This window comes from Mixophyes fleayi, chromosome 1 (assembly GCF_038048845.1).
Source record: "Mixophyes fleayi isolate aMixFle1 chromosome 1, aMixFle1.hap1, whole genome shotgun sequence".
In the NCBI taxonomy this organism is placed as follows: Eukaryota; Metazoa; Chordata; class Amphibia; order Anura; family Limnodynastidae; genus Mixophyes; species Mixophyes fleayi.
This window is the reverse complement of record NC_134402.1, coordinates 158767313-158780812: the sequence shown is the minus strand read 5'-3', so window position 1 is coordinate 158780812 and position 13500 is coordinate 158767313. Positions and strand designations below refer to the sequence as shown.

Sequence of the window (13500 nt, the reverse complement as noted above, 5' to 3'; positions counted from 1 at the left end):
CTTGTACTTTGTAGTTGTTGATATCTGAACAGTTCCTTCTGACTCTTTTGCACTGGTCTGTCTGAATATTGGCACGCCATTGTAGGCAGTGATTGCTTGTGACCAAGGTGTAGCTATTAATATCTACCTGTTTGTAATGTGTTTTGGTTTCCAGTCTATTGTCCTGTATATACGAGAAGCTAGGAATTCAATTTCGGTTTTGCTGTATTTTATAGTGAATTTCAGATGATAAGGATTGTTATTTATGTGGGTTATGAAATTGAGGAGGGATTGTTCATCTCCTTTCCAGATGAGGAAGATATCATCTATATATCTATGTCAGAGGACCAGGTTCGCTCCAAAGTCATGTTTGAACCATATTGCTTAATTTTCCCACTTGCTCATAAAAAGATTGGCGTAGCCTGGAGCGAACCTGGTCCCCATGGCAGTTCCCCTAATCTGCAGGTAAAATTGTTCCTGAAACCAGAAATAATTATGTTTCAGTATGAAATTTATGCTTCAAGAATGAATTCAGTTTGTTGATGTCCCGATCATGCGTGAGATGATATTTGATGCTGGCTAGTCCTTGTGAGCAGTCAATCACCATATACAGCGACATAACATCACTTGTGACTAGCCAGTAATCAGAATGCCAGGTGACATTCTGTAGAATTTGTAGTACTTGTGCTGTATTCTGAAGATGGGATGCCTGCCATTTCACATATCTTTGAAGATAATGGTCTAGATAACTGGGATAGATCTGCTGTTAGTGAGTTAATCCTGGAAATTATGGGGCCCCCCTGGGGGGGGTAATGCTGTAAGTTTTTGTGTATCTTCGGTAGATAGTAAACAAAACAGAATCACTGGATGTTTGACATGGAGGGAGTCATATGCTTTCTTAGTTAGAATGCCTTTTTAGAAGCCATTTTTGATCATTCTAAACAGCAATTCTTGATATTTGCTTGTGGGATCTGATTTTAATGTTAGGTATGTTTCTGAGTCTCCTAATAGGTTTAGTGCTTCAGCACTATATTTACATTGGTCAAGAATCACAATCCCCCCCTTGTCTGCAGGCTTAATCACAAGGTTATCGTTATTTTGCAGATCTGAAAGTGCATCCCTTTCTTTTTGTGTGAGACTTGATTTTGTTGGTTTTTGTAGAGTGGCAATTTTTTCTATATCATGCATTACCAATTGCTCTGAAGTCTGATTAAAGGGATCCTTCATATGAGTTGGATTGAAAGTGGACTTTGGTATAGCTAACAAGTATTTGTGTGCTATATGAAAAAACTGCCAGTATTTAACAAGTGCAAAATAATAAGTTAATTTGCACCCTTGGATTGTTACATGGTTTGTCCATGAGAAAACTTGCTCCATTTTTCTGCCTTACTTTCCTTAATGAATCAAGCAGATAAAGTTCATTTGACCTGAACAATGGCTAGAGCATCAGCATAATAAAATTGCTATTCCATTTGGTGGGGCTTTAAGTTGTATAAAATCATTTGGTTCCTAACCTAAAATAACATTAACCAGGCTGTATAAGATTGATTAAAGTGAGAGAAATTTTTTCATGCTAGCACAAAAGCACTGTAAACTGAGCAAACAAAGGATATGTCAGCATTGGGGGGTAACAACAGAGATGAGAATACTGCAGGAGGGTATTATATCCTTCTGGTTCCAGGTTTTGTTACTGCTTTCTGAGTAGTGAATTGCTGTTCAATCGTTAAAATCACAGATGTATGAATGAGCCTGTACCACGGAACTTATGTGGCTCATTTGAGCATTATTATTTTCTTCCTGATCTATCATTACTAGATGGATTTCTGCTATGACCAATTGATCGATTTGAATTTGATTGCTTAAACTTTAGTTGATGACATTTATTAACACTCATGTTTCGGTTCTGCATTTTACCACAAACTATGCTCTCATTTCTGTTTCAGGAAGTTTAATAAATATTGTTATTATTATTAATATAACAAACAAAAGCATTTATAAGGCAAATGTGCTGAAATTTAATTATGCAAATATGATCAATCGCTAGCCAGTGGACCTTAATAAACCAGAACAGCAAATTGCAATGGCAATTTTAGTGTATTATTTGATATCGAGTGATTTGTTTTTATTTTTGCAAAACCAGTAGTTATTTAATAAGAGGTAACTTTTTATATTTCTAAAGGTGATTCTGAACATGTCATTTTCTATTTTTTATGGATGAAGATGTTTCTCCTTCTAGGGGGAGCAGCTAGATAGTTGAGGGCAATTGTACTGCAAAAAATTGAAGTCCCTCAAAATGTCAAAATTAGATCACATTTCAAAGTCAAATTATATGTGCATCTGTAGTTATGACTTTATGCAGTATTATCACAGACCACAATAATGTTGCAAATCGTCTGTACTGTAGCGCTTCAAAGCAGCAGGAGGGAGGTGTTTACCTGTGTAAATGAAGCCTTTGTGCCAAAATTATGTTCTGCCTCTCCCCATTTTCTTGTGGTCATAAGTGAATTCTAATACATCATTTTAATATATAATTTTGTGTCTAATAGTGGAAATGCCACTGTTTGGCACAAAATTTAGTAAGAGGAATTTAGCAAGAGGACAACTTAATGTACATTACATATGAATTCATCCTATCTGACTCCAAATGAACAGGGTTGCAAGAATTTAGTTCTCAAAGGGGGGGCAGATTATGACTTCTCAGCTTGTTAAATTGTGAGCAGCAGACTGTCTAGACCATCCCGCTACTCTTTCTTCTTTAGAACAGTATTGCGTACTTGCCTACTGTCCCGGAATTTTCGGGAGCTGGAATCTTCCCAGGTCTTGGTGGAGGTATGGCTTATTGACGTGCTTGTGTCATTAAGCCTTGCCCCCAATATGCAATGCCGGGAATTTTGACATTTCTTAGCAGGTCCCGGGTCCATGGTGATGTGATGGAACTCCTGAACTTGTCATATGACCTCCCCTCCATGAGCCATACATAAACACACAAAATAGACTACAGTATACTACATTCATAAGTGCAAAAAAAACACAAAAATATTTTTTAACATTAAATTGAAGAAGATTTAACAGTATAATTTATAGAAATATTTATTTTTAAAATATTCTTTTTACAATATTTACATAATTAAAGAACACCCTTACTGTACATGGCCTACCACTTCAATCCCTTCCCTCACCTGTTTCTCCTCTCAAATCATAGGCAGTTGTGTCATTTGCGTTCGGACATGAATTGCATGCAATTACATTCATTGGCATAATGTCCATTTCTGGGCATGTGCAGAGCTATTTCATGCAAGTTATGCTGCATGAATAGATGTACATCCGAACAAGAATCAGGCCCATAATTTGTAGTAATGGTGCGAAAGAAATAAAACTTATTTTTAGCACCATTTTAAATGGTCAATATGAAGTCTGCCACCTATAGGGGATGTGACATAATAAGAATAAAAGAAAGAACTCCAGTCGACTGCCCTCCAATAGGCTGCCAAGGCCTGACAGCCCACTTCACCCTTTATGGTACTCATTCAAGGCTCATTTCAGATATGCAGTTCTGATTTTAATGGCCAAAAACTAAATAAAGTGTACTGTTGATACATTATACAGTTTCATTAATTATACTTTAGCCTACAGCCCTTGGTATCCCCAGGTGGTCTCCCATCCAAGTACTAACCCAGCTCAATCTTGCTTAGCTTCTAAGATCAGACAAGATTGGGCTTGAGCAGGGTGATGTGGCTCTTGGCATATTTTACCACAATGTCATTTTAAAGTGATGTGTGCCTTTTTCTTAATAAAAGTGTGTCACTTCTTTTTTTCCTCCAGTGTTACAATATAAATAAGCAAACAAATATTGTCCTTTAAAATGATGTGTGCTTTCTTCTTAACAAAGGTGTATCACTTCCTCTTTTTTCTCCAGTGTTACATATAAAGAAACAAACAAAAAAAGATCATAGTACAAGCTGTGCTAACTCTTAAACCTAAACAACTGCAATCTTTCTTCTGATTTAAACTTCCCAGCACATATATTTCAATTAAATTTCAAACTCATAAAAGTTCTCAGGCACAAGTGTAATATCAATCTGCTTTTCTTTCCTCTCTTAAAGAGTTCTGACTTTATAGGAAATGTTCAGTTTTTACAGATAAACCAAACATTTCTGTGTTTCATTTTACTTATCACTCCACAGATTGGGTTTAAAAACAAATAAAGCAACAATAGTGCGATTTTCTTAAAAAGTAAACAATTATTCTTTATTTTTTCCAATATTTAAAACAAATAAAAACATTCCTTCTAATATGGAATTTTAAAATTTCTCTCCAATTCCTATGAAGGTGAACTCTTACCCCATTAAGCACATAAAAAGCATGTAAGGAGTGCAATCACTGCGAGATGATATCAGCAGGTGCCGGCAACATTGCCTCATAGTCCTGCAAGTCTTTCAGGAACAGTTTCTACCTGGTATCAGTTCCCCCGTTCTCCTTCCAGCGCGTTTCGATTCTGTGAATCTTTCTCAAGGTGTGGGGGAGAAGTGGTTACTCCATCTTTTATATTTATATACAGCAATCACTATGTAGCTTACACAGGTTCATCTTATTAATTAACATAATATTTTCCATTATATTAAACATTTGTTCTTTTTAATACATTTATCTCTGCAGTAACATTCATCTTCTATTTGATCTTGAATAACATATAATATATTGCACATATATCTAATAAATTCATAATAATGAGGTCTTAATCCTAAGATAAGATACATCTATGAGACATTCAGTATTGCATAAAATAAAATTTCTGCACCCAACCTTTTACTGCTGGGTTTGAACTTATAACCTTTTGATTCCCAACTGAAACATCTACCCTCGTTACTACAGCTCACTTAACAGACTTACTAGTCCGTAGATTTCTTAATACTTGTAACGTGTACTTTTAAATGTATTCTGAACTAGTTAATTTAAATGCATCATTTTTCTCAGAGTATACAAGAGAAAAAATAACTCTTTGGAAAATAGATCTATCTTTTCAATATAATATTTACAATCATCTTATGTTATCCCATATTACATAGTGTATTGAAAAGAATATGATGTGCTTTCAACCACTGTGCATTATTACAACAACCTCTCAAAGAAGTATTATTTTCGAAATACATCTTCCATCAAACTAAAGCACTTATTATTTAAGGTCTTTTTCACAAATAAATGAGTATATGGGAACTTCACTACATACATACACTACTTTATACGCCCAAATTACTTCTGCTGGTGTTGAACGAATAACTTGTTGTTTGCCAACATGGAGCCTTTACTCTATACTACAGTCCTCCTCCAACAGGTTTATTGATCAATGGATGCACAGTTACTTACAAAATATATTTTTAACAAAAAAAACTTTTAGAACTTGTTCATTTCAATACATGATTTTTTTCAAAATATATCCTTTTTAATAGTTTATTAATAAATAAGTTTAATTCTGAATTTAATGATAATTAAATTTGTGACAAAGATTGTTGTATACCTTTTAGAAAGCAAAGTGGAGCTGAGTTTCGAAAACAGGGGAAAATAAACGTTGTTGAAGAGGGGGGAAAGGGGTGTGAAAGAAGACAAATTTAAATTAAGGATGAGTTTGTTTACACCTAACATATATTTTCCTGGAGTGAAAAGCGAGGGGCCACAATGAGTTTGTTAGCTTAGGGTGGCTTGAACCCTTAATAATGCCCTGACACCCTAACCCTCCCCCCCAAAACAACATTGTCTAATATGTACGTTAGGCAAGTGGGTATGTCTAGGCATGTGATCATAAGATTTCTTTGTATTATAAAGAAAATGTTGCCTGGGCATCGGTTCCATTTGTTATTCACAATCATTGGCTATCATTAATATTAACTTTGTGTATTTACTTATTCATTTTTTAACCAAATGGAAAATATTCTACTGCTGAGATAAAGCCTGTAATAAAAAGTACAAATATTATACAAGCTACATTTATGTCCATTCATAGTGGATTAAATGAAACCAATGTAAAATAATGATTCAGTACAAAATATGTGCAAGCCATTAATACTATTATTGGGCTTATATTAGTTTGGAACAAAAAGTATGATACATTATTTTCTGGATACCAGTGATTAATATTTACAGGATGGTAAGTTCAGTAATAGAAATTATATCTATATGCCATTCATCATTGTAGAATTATTAGCATTTAATTATTATGCTTCCTGCAATCAATTACTGCGAGAAAATAATATACTAATAACTATTTTTTTTTTATGACAAACAGTATGATGAGATAAGGAAACGACAAAACCACATTAGAAGTCAGGAACCGCTGAGTAATAATTGTCTTAGTGGACTTTGCATTGCTTTATTCCAGACTTTGATATTTTTTTTAACTTTTTATTTACAAACCATATTATAAACACTTTGCAAAAAGAGTAAAAAAATAAAACATTCCAGTAAACAAATACCATAGTTCAAACGTAATAGGTATATAGTGAAGTAATGTGCTTTTGTCCTATAAATCCAGTGGTGACAGGATGGGCGAACAAATGTGTGTGAGGTAAAGGAAATTGTCAAACTGAAATGGGGTTTTAAATTTTGTGTGATGGGGGTCTTAGGTTTGGGGTTGGCGGAGGCAGGAGTGTGTTTTAATCAAACATTCCCAGGGATTGTAGTGTGCTGTGTGTGGAACCACGGTGTCCATATCACTTGGCATTTAGTATAGTATTGTTTAGGAGAGCAGTAATTTATTCCATGGAGGAAATGTACCATATACGATTGAGTAGCTCAGTCCTCAAATGGGAGGTAGGCTGTTTCCAGGCTAGAGCAATAAGCAGTTTAGAGGCCTGGCATATGTGCGCAAATAAGCGGTCAGTGGGTTTTCTAAGACCGGGAATTGTTTGGTGAGCAGTTGCCTCATGAACAAAGTCCACGGTGAGGTCCCAGAAGTCGCCAATAATTGGATATTCCCACCATATGCTGCTTTCCTCCTGCAACTCCTGCCAGCCAAGAACTATGTTGGACTTGCCATTTTATGTATCCAGCCTGCAGTTCTTCTGTTCCAAAGGGGCCACTATGGTACTTGTTCTTCTACCTACAAGAGCTAAGCTCATTACTCTGGGATGCTTATCACCTATCTCTAACCTTTAAAAACGGTCTGTCCCAGCAGTCTTTGCCAGTTCATTTAGTTCTCCTGTGTCCCTGATTGATTTCCTGGTATTGACTTCTGTTTGTCCCTCCTTTTGGCATCTCTTCCTGCGACGCCTGACTCGGCATTGTTTTGACTTCACACCTGCTTTCTCCCTGGTATCATGGTGGACCGTCTGGCTTTGATCCCTGGATTGTTTGACTCTCCTGTGTTACTGTTACTGTGTCTGCAGTGTATTGTTCCCCTAGCAATCCAGCATCTTCAGTCTGTAGCAGTTATCCAGCTGTCTAGCTCCTGTGTCTGCAGTTGTTACACCTTTGTGTCTGATCCAGTCTCCTGGCATTCTGCCTGCCTGGACCTCCGAGTTCTCCGACCTGCAGACCACTACACTTTCTCTGCCTGCTGATCATCTGGTGCTTCCTGCTTACTGGGTTAACTGCCGTCCTGACACCTGTGACTCATCCGATGCCTCGTACCTCTTGAGTAACCTGGACTTCCAAGAACCATGACTCATCCGGTGCCTCCTGCCTCCTGAATATCCTGGGGTTCTTGACACCCGTGGTTTATGCTGCTTCTCCAGCCTCTGAACTAGACCTGGTTATCCAGGTTCTCAGCACTGATTCTTTGAGCTGTTTTACTATTGACCATTCTCTGCATCTGTGGCTTCCTGAGTTTTCCATTCTTTACTGCCATACCCTGCTGACTTGTACTTGTTTACTGCATCCAAACCTGTGTAACCTGTGTTATAAATAAACCCCTTTGTTCCACTTACGCTCTCTCAGTGGTTATCATATTGGCAGTGGTTATAATATTGGGAATCCTGACAGGTTGGCCTGCAGCTCACAGACAATGGTAGCAGGGTATAGGAGAGTCTGGAAGTGATGGTAGAAGTAGTAGTGGAAGGATCACAGTTCCAGGGAGCCCACTACTAGGTGGGAGTCCAAAGGAGGGAAGGCTCGTGGTCGGGACTGAAAACCACTCTCAAGGCGGACAAAAAGTAAAGTATGAAAAAATATGATAAGATGTGATGAATGTGGTAATCCTTATGTAGTGGGGGCATGGCAGGAGGACTGCAATCGACAGAATTGGTCACCGTCCAGAGAATTTGAAATCTTAATGGTAACAGTAAGGCAAGGTCTATAACGCGCTCTCAACTGCAATGTGGAACAACCAATTTAGGGGTAGGGGGGTTAAAAAGTGGAAAATTCACAAAGTAACAATAGTGGTAACATAGGACCAAACCCTGTCTACAACCGCATTACCCGGAGCTGTGCAATGCTCTTACACAGGTCAGAGACCATGGCGAAGAGTGCTAAAGCTTAAAATAGTAGCGATGGGGGATCAGGGTGGTGCACAATATATCATAGCGGATCAACCAATTGAAAAGGCAAGGTCATAGTGAAGTGTAACAAATAGCAAATATAAAAACCTGGTATAATACATTAGAAATAGTTGTCGAGCAAGAGTGTGTGTCGCTAAAACCCTGGTCACAGACCATCGTAGCAGAGATTCAAATATCTAGGAGAGATTGGGGGGTCAAGGCGACACACACACTAACATAATCAGACAGTCGGATTTAGGAGGTGCAATACAGTGCAATCTGACAGTTAAGAAAAAGGCATTTGAAAAGAGCTCAACTATTATCACAATTGTTGGGAGCCAGAAATCTGTTTGTCTGAAGCTGGGCCAGGAGAGGACCAAAGATGGAGTTGGTGCAGGAATTGTCATCCTTTGTCCAGTGTCTTAATCGCTTCTTGGTGTCCACCCACTTCCACCACCAGGTGAAAGGGGAAACTCCAGTTGTATTTGTAACTTTGGCCCCGTAGTGCCAAGGTGACTTCTCTCAAAATGTGTAATATGGCAATTGTAGATGGGGCCAAGTCCTGAAATATTTGTCATTTAGAAGCTTTGAAAAAGATAAAGTTGGAGTTCTTGGTTTTTAGGGTTATCTGGTCCTTGATTTTAAATTAGAGGAATTTCTGGATGGAGAGCTCTACGGGTCCTTTCAATAAGTATCTGGGAGTCAGATAGAGAGGGCACCATATGTACAAAAAGACACAGCAAGTAAGATTCCAGGGTAGGTGCATCAATGTCCTCCGGTATATTCCGGAAGCAGAGATTGTTTCTCTGCCCCCGATTCCTAATTTTTGTCTCTTAGAATGTCAAGCTCTATGATGTGGTACTGCAAGTCTCGAATAATTCCATTTTGAAAGATCTGACAGTGAGTGTGGGACTGATCCAGGACAGTAGTACGTTGGTCTAGATCAGAAATGTCCTTATTTATTTCCCCCACAGATTTTTGAAGTTCAGTGGTGATCCACAATGAGTGCGCAGAAGTCAGAAATATATTTCTTGGTTTCTGGGATATCCTCCACTTCATTGTCCTCCTCCTGAAGGTTGGTTGTGGGGGATGCAGATCCTGTGCTCTGAGGTTTGTTTTGTCTGGGAAAGTGGTGCGTGATTTTGACAGCCGATGTCTTTTTGTTTCTGGAGGTGGATTTATTCATAATTGAAGTAGAAGAGAGTTGAAATTACAAACTGGTGGGAGATATACTTGCCAGTTAGATAATTCTCTGGACAGTCGTACCCTTGGTTCGCACATTATCCAAACAACAATATTGTGAGGAGAAGTTTTGAGCTCAGTAACGGTCACAAAAAGCAAGAGCCTGCGGGGTGCCCAAGTGAGCAAATGGGGTAATTACTCTGTCGGCGACGATGGGCCTCAGTCTGAGTTCTTGTGGTGTTCCTTCAGAGAGTTTGGGTAATAACAAGTAGACAATTGTGAGGATCCTTACTTTTTCTGCGCTCCTGTTCTGACAGCCGCACGGCACTTCCGGATTCGCAGCAGGCCCTGTCACATGACTCCTTGGCCGGGATTGTCACAACATCCCGCGGCAGGGAGTTTGAAATTCCTTCTGTATAAAAGAGAGGCTCTGACACTAAATGTGTGTCAGAGCAACAGGTTACTTACCTTCTGACTCCAGTGAGTTCTGTTAGTCCTTGTGAGTCTACAGTCCACTGATTCCATCCTGTGTACCAGACCCGGCTTGCCTGCTGTTAAACTCTCCTTGGATCTCCCTTCTGCTGTCCGAACCCTGCTACGACTATTCTCTTGCTCCAACCCTGTGTGAAGTCGGCCATCTGAATCGTGTACTGGACCCGGCTAGTTTTCTGACCACCCCTTCTGAATCTCCTCTCTGCAGAATTGTCAGCTGTACCGCTCATCTCTCCACTCCAGCATCTCCTAAGGCACTACCTTTGTTTATTGCTTTGTTGCCAATTCTCCTATCCCTCTCATGTCTAGGGACCGAACCAAGGGCCGCTACCTGCAGTCTCCTAGCAGCTAAATAAATCCCACCTTGGTTCTTGGAGAAGATACCAGGGGGCTGTTAGACTCCGCACCATGCTAGGCCTGTGTAAATCTAGACTAAGAGGACACTCTTGAGCATAACAGTTTGCTCTGACCCAAAAATTATATATGGAGGAAACTGGCAATCCCTCAGCACAAGATATTTTGGGACAATTAGTAGGATGGGTGGAGGAGCAAGAAAAGAATCAGGCACAAATTTTACAGATTTTGAGGGGACTTACAACCCGCGTGGATACCCTGCAGAATACTCTGGCCACCCATGTCAATCCGCTACCTCCAGACCCTCCAGCCCAGGGTGTCTCTTCTTCTCCGTCTGCTTCCTCCCAGTTTCGGATTCCAAATACTCTGAAGTTTGACGGGGATCCCAAGTCTTGCAGGGGTTTCCTAAACCAATGTGCAATTCAGTTTGAACTTCAGCCTGGAAACTTCCCTACTGAAAAAAGTATAGTGGCATATATCATCTACCTACTGCCTTGGCACGGGCTTCCCCATTTTGGGAGTGCAATGATCCCCTTCTTCAAGTGTACAATACGTTCCTAGAATCCTTCAAAAAGGATTTGATGAATCTGGCAGAGTCTCCAGTGCAGCTTCTAGTCTCCTTCGTTCAGGCCAAGGGACACTCTTCAGAACTGCGATGGAACGATGAGGCAGTTACAGCCATCTTCTGGCAAGGCCTGTCTGAAAGAATAAAGGATGTGCTGGCTGGACGGGAACTCCCCTCTACTCTTGATGCCTTAATCTCCCTTTGCAATCAGATTGACATTTGTTTTCAGGAAAGGATTCAGGAGAGAGAGTCTACCCGCCGTACCTCTTCTCGTTTGGTACCTATGTTCCAGTTTCCAGCAACACCTGCTGAGGAGCCAATGCAATTGGATCGAGCATGCCTCACATCTGAAGAGAGAGAGAGGAGGTTCAAAAATAACCTATGTCTCTATTGCGGTGAGCCTGGACATCTTCTTTGTAATTGCCCTATACGTCCAGGAAACGGGAAAGCCTAACCATCTCCGGTGAGATTAGTCTCTGGGACTTCTCCATGTGATTCTAATTTCTCGACTGAAGTGTCCCTCCTTTTTTCTAATCACCAACTTTCCTTATTAGCCCCTATTGACTCAGGCGCAGTGGGGAACTTTATTTCTGCAGAAACTGCTGCTAAGATATCCATACCCACCATTTCTCTTCCTCAACCTATTGCTATTACCGCTATAGATGGCAGTAGAATTGTGGGTGGATCAGGTAAATTTTGTACTGTGCCTCTGTCCCTTCAAATTGGTGTTCTGCATATTGAGACTCAATTCGAGCTGGAGCTCTGACCACGTGTTGCCTCTCAGATTGGCTGCCAGGCCACGCCCGGATATTTTCTTTATACTTCAAACAACTCTCTGACTTTACCTCAGGATTTCTGCATGCACATGTGTCCAAATGGAAATTTAAAAGTGGTGGTATGAAAAATGTAATGAGAATCTAAGTGAATAGAATTTAATATTTTTACAATGAAGGTAGTAGGAGAAGTGGCGGTATGGCATGCCCCTGTACATCCCCACTTTGACTACTGCATGTATCGAAATATAGATTTATCCTTAGTGTTTCTCTTTAACTATGTGAAATACATATTTAACAAATGTCTTCTGTACATTTATTTAAAGCTACAATAATAATATTATATTGTGTGAAGAAAGAGCACATATACTATGAAGACATTCACATTTCAGATTTAGAACAAATAGGAGGTTTTATTACTCCTTTTATCTGACACATGAAACATTAAAGATTTTTATATATTTACAAGGAGCTAATTAATCTTCCATGAATATCTTATCCAATCTAGAAGTCTAGAATTCTCCCATAAGTATATATTTGATGAAACTGCAGAATAGTGCTAACAGAGATAAAGAATATATATGAAAGCCTAAAAGTGCCTTGAATAGCCTTCAACGAAATTGCAGCACAATTTTGCAAATAAATCAAGCATATCCGAATAAAAGGCCGAATTGCGAAGTTCTGCCTATACATTCTTGGGGTGCCCCTTTTACTTTTCCATTTTGCGGAATGCTGTTTTACACTATGGGCCTGTAGCAAAATTGAACACAAAACGGGAGTAACTGAACATATTCATGGCTATATGCAGAGCCGTATGCATCTTTAGAGCATATGTGCTTGGTTTATTACTCATCAGCAGACAAATTTGCTCTTGCCTTATCCATCATATATGAATGTTTCTGCAGGTCTGCATGAGACGTATTTGTGTGAACATGCCTTTAGTGCGCTCAACCTGTGTGTGCATGCCCCTTTCCTCCCCCATCCCACCTCTTCAAGCACAGGTGTGTATAAATTCCACAATAACGGAAGTCTTCTTAGGTATGCTATGCAGACTGGTGTATGACCCACTCAACATCAGCCTCTATATGTGTAGATTTTGCAGAACTCCAAGCATTTTTAGTTATTGAAAGACTTTCTGGATGCAAAATCATTAACCATTAAGTAATGTCCCACAACTTAACTTTTTCTTTGTATAATTACTTTTTATTAAAAGAAGGTAAACCGATACCATGCAAATACAACAAACAAAATAGAGCCGAAGAGGTAAATGGATAAATCTAAGACAAAGCAACAGTATACTTTGGTAGAACTCCATATACGTTTAGCATAATAAAGTAGAAAAAAATGAAGCATATTGAAATGCTAGATCATTAATACAAATATACCTTAAGTTGTTGGTAACATCAGTAACAATCAAAAAGGAAACAAAGGTACATTAGCATGGACCATGCGGTATAATCCACTTGAGAAGGAAGTACGGCAGAGGGGAACACATCTATAAATAAGCAGAAAGAATCTTCTAGTACTACAAGCACCAGCATGCCCAAACTGTTAAAAGCAGCCTGGGCTTGCTGGGACCTGTAGTGCACCAAGGCAAAATGGTGTCTTTATTACAAAGTATTTTTTAATTACCCCACACCCATCATCCCATGGGTGTGGGAAGAGCTCTAATTCTCACAGCACAAGG

General features: G+C 39.2%; 1 protein-coding gene and 1 pseudogene across 1 annotated transcript in view; one reads left to right on the top strand and one right to left on the bottom strand.

Annotated features, from left to right (window-relative positions):
• NPFFR2 (neuropeptide FF receptor 2) overlaps window positions 1-13500 on the top strand; it is a 164855-nt gene that overhangs the window by 63980 nt on the left and 87375 nt on the right. The window lies entirely within an intron of this gene.
• LOC142136856 (5S ribosomal RNA) lies at window positions 3604-3722 on the bottom strand (annotated as a pseudogene).